We start from the raw sequence: 6,794 nt of genomic DNA, 5'->3' as shown, positions 1-6,794 counted from the left end.
ACCAGAAAATAATCGATTAAAGAATCGATTCGTTTTATATTCAGTTTTTGTTTTTTCATTCACCTATTTTGGTAAGTTTTCTCATTGAATAGAGCTACGAAAGCCCTGACTACCAACAATGCATGTTTGTCCCGGTTTCCTATTGTATTTATCAACTGGAAACTAAATATCCTGTACAACGGAATTGGGAAACCTTAAGGTTTTTAGCACAATTGGTTAGCTGCAGCTGCGTTCACGGCAATTTGACATTTTCTGTCAACTTAGCGTCAACGCAACGCAAACGATTCCATTGTGCTTGGATCTTTACTCACCGTTTACCGATCCGGGGCCGAACAAATTTAAGATGCTCAGCTTCTTCTGTTCTAAGCAGCCGTTCTCCAGTCACATCGTACACCAGCAGATCATGTACAGTCGCCGTTCGATAACTGCAAGTCTTTCAACTGCAACGCTTTTTAACTGCAAGACCGATAACTGCAACAATTTTGCAGTTATCGGACCGCAATCCGTCAAATCTGAAGTCAAAGTCATATTTGACATTGAAGTGACAAATCTCGCGAGGGGATTCTAAATGCATTCGAAAATAAGAATTGTTGAATCTCTAGAAACATTTCAAAAGGACTTTTTCATTTTTCTCGTTTTTTTTTATTCCGTTTACTTGTTGTTTCTTCATTCTAGATGGGAGATCATAGATCTCCACTATTAATCAATGAAGCAAAATCACCATGTTATGTGGTTCACTTTCCGTAATTATTATAACAGAAAAACAATATTCCTTCTGCATTGTTTGGCTAGCTTTCACTACTCAGTGAAGCAGTGCACAGTGAATCACAAACAATGTTTTGTGACCTAGCGATAAATAGACCATTTTAGGAACTGACAGGTGTCACGGATCCTGCTGACATTGATGTTGCTTTTACTTGCGTTATGTCAGCGGTTCCGAGCTTTCTGTCAAAATTTCATTCATGAGTTGAGTTCAGAAAAGTCTCGTAAAATGGTCTTCTGTAGTGATGAACTTTATATTCGCCTACATATTGGTTATGTAAAGTAGTTACTAAAACGCAATAAATTATGATACGGAAATATTACCACAGACTAACAGACATAACACGTCGAACAAATTTTCAATAAAATCATCGTTTGGATGATTCCAGTACTTTACGTTAATAACACTAGCACCATCTGCTGTCGTGTTCGCGCTGCGTCATGTATTTCGACATCAGCGCCATCGTTACTGCATGTGTCAAATGGGAAACTACAAAATATATATAAGATTGCATGACAGCGCCCTAGACGACATTTTCGCGCGATGACTGTTATTCGATTAAAAATTTGAAATGAACGTTTTTTGTGGTGATGGAGCTAGGTTCCAGTGTTACATCTGTTAGTCTGTGATATTACTATCAAATTGATTAATCAAAAAGCTTGCCTATTTTAGTTTTCTGCTATTTTTTGTCACTATTCCATCAAAAAAATACATTTCGACATCATTGAAAACAAAAATGGTAGTGACGGACCCCCCTCTAAATTTTGGCATGTGTCAAGTGTTGCAGTTATCGAGTGGCATTCGATAACTGCAATGTAAACATGTTGCAGTTAGCGAACGACGACTGTATCTTCTTCCACAGAGAACATCTACCGACTGCGAGGCCTACCACGGAGCCAACCTCTTCCTGGCTGTTTTGGCGGCTCTCTCATCAGGCATTCTGGCTGTTTTGGCGGCTCTCTCATCAGGCATTCTGGCTACATGTCCAGTCCACTGGAGCCTGTCACGCTGTATTACTTGTTTAGTTGTTTATTTGTAAAAAATACATCAACAGGCCTTGTGGCCCAACTGATTTTCTTAATCTAAGTGCTACGTGCTAATGTTAAGAATCGATTCTTCAGTATCTCGCGGCTGGCGTCAAAGTCGAAACATGATGCGTAACAGTTAAAATGGCGCTGTAGACCTGTTATAGTGCCGAAGCTACTGTAGTTTGTTCGCCTACTTTGCACGTGAAGTAACAGGCTATTTCGCATAATAAGTGGTCTGACATAGATGTTAAGTTGTTCGAGAATCGCCGGACAAGCTATCCGTGAAGTCAATACGTCCGAGATGAATATAGCTCTAATCACATCCCGACGAATTTGCAGGGTGTCTAAATCGATAAGCCTGCAACGCTGTTCGTAGCTTGGTAGTTGAAAAGGTCAGTCCACGGTAGTCTACGGAGAGCAAAACGAATGAACCGTCGTTGTACTGCCTCGATTCTGCTTACTCCGTTCAAGTAGTAGGGACTCCACAATGAAGCGTAGTATTCTAAGCTAGATCGTACCAAAGCGCGATATGAAGATTTTAGACAATAAATGTCGCTGTAATTTTTTGCAATGCGCATTATGAATCCCAGGTTCCTGCTGGCCTTGTCGACGGTGAAAGACATGTGTTCTTTAAATGTGAGTTTGGAGTCGAGCAGTACTCCCAAGTCATTAACACAGGTTGTGCGTCGTAGAGGTGTATTTGATAACTTATAATCAAAAGTCACTGGGCTAAGCTTCCTTGAGGACGTTATAATCTCACATTCGTCGACGTTCAATTGCATGCGATTGTCGACACACCATTTCGCGAAAATCGATAACTGCTCCTGGAGCGCAGCGGCATCTGATGGGACCTTCACTTTTGCAAATAGCTTCAGAAAGTCAGCGAAGGACAGTCGAGCCGGAAGTTGACATCGTTCAGGTAAATAAGAAAAATCAGTGGCCCAAGGTGGCTCCATTGAGGGATGCCGGAGTGAGCGGAAAACGAATTCGAGGAAACTCCGTCGATGTTCACTGCTAAACGCCGATCAGTCAAGTAGGATTTAAACCATATAGTAGTAGGGGGCCTCCAATACCGAGCTTTTCAAGCTTCGCAACGGCGATCTCGTGATTCAGTTTTTCAAAGGCGGCGGAAAGGTCCGTGTAGATAACGTCCGTCTGAGACTGGTCGTCAAAGCTGTTCATTACGTAAGATGTAAGCGTCAGGAGATTCGTGGCCGTGGATCGCTTAGACATGAAACCGTGTTGTTCGTCTGCGATGTACTGCTTGAAGAACGAGAAAGTGGGTTCGAACACGCTGAGCTCAAAAAGCTCCGGGATAGAGCAAAGCGCTGAGATTTCTCAATAGTTATTAACGTTTCTTCTATTCCCTTTCTTATGTACTGGAAACATGTATGCCGATTTCCAGATCGAGGGGAAACACCCGAACTGATGGATTTAGTGAAGAGATGACACATTGGAGCAGCCAGACTATACTGATAGTTTTTTCAGGAAAAAGGACGGTATGCCATCTGGCCCAGCGGATATGGAAGACTTGAGCTTCGAGGCGGCTAATGTAACCGTGCTAACGTCGATGGAAATGTTAGTCAATGCACGACCGAGAAAAGGAACACGTGCCGTCGCAGAAGTAATTTCGTCCGTCGTTAACCTTTTGGCTACAAACACGCTAGAGAATTTCCGCGAAAATAGTTGGCAGATCTGTTCGACACTATTCGCTGTATTACCGTCTAAGAACATGCTTGATGGTAGGCCGCCGTCTTTTCGCTGTTCGTTTACATATTTCCAAAATGATTTGGGGTTACGTTACGTTTGAGGAACGACTTAGCTGTTTATAGCGAGTGTTTATCGATAGGTAGTGGTTCCGTAGAGGTAGTGTTCTGTATTTTGAAAACCTTCTCAAGACCGCTTTCCTCTCTGATTTTAGACGTCTTAGCGTAGTGTTCAGCCAGGGCAATCGCTGTTGATCGGAGTTAGTTTTTTTCGGCCAAGTCGATCAATGACGTAATAAAGAATATGGGAAAAAGTTAAGGCGGCGGCATTGACGTCGTCTGTGTCCAGAACCGTATCCAGTCGATATCAGACAATAATACGTTGATATTATCGAAATCGGCACGGGCGAAATCGTAGTAAACGGATATCGGTGCCGTAGTCTTGGCACAGGAGTTTTTCTGATGGACAGACACCAGCAAGGCCGGGTGATGCAGGACGTGTTTAACGAGCGGAGAGGGGCTTGGCAGCGCACAGTAGCGAAACAGAAATCCAAAAAGCGCCCATTTTCGTTGGTTCTGTTGCATTGCTGAAGAGTAGCGGTGCTGTAGCTATCTAGCAATTCGTTAGTGGCTGGTGACAAGCTGAGCGAGCCAAAATCGGCGTACATGAAACCATTACCCCGCTCTTGCCAAGTGATACCAGGTAAATTAAAATCGCCTAAGATAGTTACGTCATCCACCGCGGACGTCTTCGAAATGATGGTGTTAAGCGAATTACTTTCGCTATATCAGTATGTTTGTATACCTGGTACAACTTGTGATTAATGCGCCTGCGCCACACTCCATCTTCCAATTGACCGTCTAATATCGACCACGGCTTCCTTCAGCGTCCATGCCTGATGTCCGTAAAGGGTCACCGGGAGGATCAGCGTCCCATACAGTTTTGTGCCAGTTTGCGAACTACGGGACCTTGTATAAAACACTTGTGATTTACGTAACGCGGAATTTGACAATTTTTCGTCCATTCCTGCTTCAGCACCTCCGGAACACCCACGCTCCGTGTCAGTTACCAGCTGTTCCCATTTTAGGGGCGGCGTACAACAGCGTCTGACCTGGATCGGGCAGCTAAATTATTGAAATGCTATATCCCGCCAGCTACACCAACGATGGCAGCCCCATCAGCAGGATGTATGTATCGCGACCCTGGTAAGCTAGTGGTGCTTATTACGGGAGTCACTTCACGGTGAAACATATTTCACTCTCACCCTCACTTCACTTTTTTAGACCTATTCCCGATTCCACCTCAAGTGAGGTGACAACAATCACCTCCGTGGAGTGAGATTGACAGTGAAGTGAAATTGAGAATAGGACAAGTGAAATGAGTTTTTCCGTTTTTTCAGATATCACCAGATCTTGACGTGTTCTGCATTTCTAAAACATTCGGCATAAAAAAAATGTTTTTTTCGGTATCGAAAATTTCCTGGACTAGTTTGCATTTTTTTCATCGGGCAAAAAAATGAAAATTTGGCTGCTTCAAGGCACGAATCAAATTCTGATTCGTTTCGTTACTGAAGAATAAATCCAATATTTACCATTAGATCACAAATCAATCAACTTGAGGAATTATGGCATCTTCGTGGAATTATTTCACCGTTCAAAATGGTCGTGAAATAATTCCACGCGAATCGAGGTTTTTCCGTTCTCACTTCACTGATATGACACTCATAAAAACCCAGATTCCACGGCAGATGTCACTTTGCGACGTTTTTCTCACTTACGTGAGTCCCGTAATAGGATTTTGTTCACTTCACTTTGATTTCACCGTGAAGTGACTCCCGTAATAAGCACCAGTATATCGAAACTTCTTCTAGCCACGAACTACGAAATTAGAAACACGAAATTGGAAAACCATTATAACTTAATTTGAATGTGCGAAAACTAAGGGGTGTGTAATTTTATCAATATTATTTGCAGAGTAAAAAATCATTTTTATTCCCACCCAAAGTTTGGTTTCGTGCGCTTTGAATAATATTTCTGCTTAATTTAAATGTTTATTTGTGAATTAGATAGTCCGAATATACTTACATGTTTCTTGCGGATTTTTTTCTAGCATGTTGCACACCGCATGGTACACCGTCGTTCCACGCCGGATCATCAAACAGACCATTTTACGAATTGACCATTTTATGAACCGATGTCACGGATCCTGCTGATATTGATGTTGCTTTCACGTGCGTTATGTGAGCGGTTCCGAGCTTTCTGTCAAAATTTCATTCATGAATTGAGTTCAGAAACGTCTCGTAAAATGGTCTATTCAGCTGATGAACTGGAATGGCCCGCATCGCTAAGGTGCCCGCTGTCAAAACCGGCCATTGTAAGCTGAGGCCTCTTTCAATCAAACAGAAATGTATTGTTTGCTGAGTACTTATTTTTTCACATTGACAATTTTCAGTTTCTCGTTTTTTCAGCTTTTTGAATATCTTAGCATTCCGCGGTTGATTTTCATGACTCACATAATTTTGAATTTTTTCGATTTTAAGACATTTGTAAAAGACCAATTGGTAAAAATAATTTCTTTCATGCACATTGAAGATCTTGACGAAATAGTAACTTCGAAGCGTAAAGAAAAAATACAAGGGTTATACGTGAAACACGACCGTATTGTTAATTTAGGACCGCGTGAAGTCAATGAATATTCTGCTTACCTATTTGCTACGAGCCTCTCAGTGCAAAGTGGCAAAAAAATTTTACTGCTCAATATTGTTCGAAACCCGCAAAAGGCACCATTCACGTTTTACTGCACATTTTCAAATTCATGAAGATGGCTTTCAAGCACAGACTGGTTCGCCATCGAGTTTACTGTTAAACATATTTAAAAAAAGTTTCTCATCATTCTTACTCTTGTATCCGACTTTCTGGCAAATGGCACAGAACAGATATGCAACTTCGAACAAAACTCTGCAGCAAATCGGTGCTCGGTTAGTCAAGATATTCAGTTTTCAACTTGGGCAACAAGGAAATTCATTAAAAATATATCTACATAAAAACCGTTGCACGTATGCGGGTGGTACTGTACGTTTATCATGAAAAGGCACTCCCGCTATACCAGTACCGGGGAGAGCAAAGGATTCTCTCGGTGAAAAAGCGGCGAGAGCTGTCCTTTTGTTGAATGAATGGAATATAAGCGTAATGAAATTTCGAGTGTAAAATGCATTCTCTCCACCGCTAGATGTCGATACCTTAAATAGATTGTCTCGTTTTTCTCGGTTCTTCAGTTGAACAGATGTGCAAATGGTC

At 41.9% G+C, this 6,794-nt stretch overlaps 1 protein-coding gene across 3 annotated transcripts in view; it reads left to right on the top strand.

The window, feature by feature from the left end:
- The window catches only part of LOC129726695 (60S ribosomal protein L36), a 548,226-nt gene that overhangs the window by 521,625 nt on the left and 19,807 nt on the right, over positions 1–6,794 (top strand). The gene's annotated exons all lie outside the window — the stretch shown is intronic.

This window comes from Wyeomyia smithii, chromosome 3, assembly GCF_029784165.1.
Source record: "Wyeomyia smithii strain HCP4-BCI-WySm-NY-G18 chromosome 3, ASM2978416v1, whole genome shotgun sequence".
Taxonomy (NCBI): domain Eukaryota; kingdom Metazoa; phylum Arthropoda; class Insecta; order Diptera; family Culicidae; genus Wyeomyia; species Wyeomyia smithii.
This window is presented reverse-complemented; position numbering and strand designations above follow the sequence as displayed.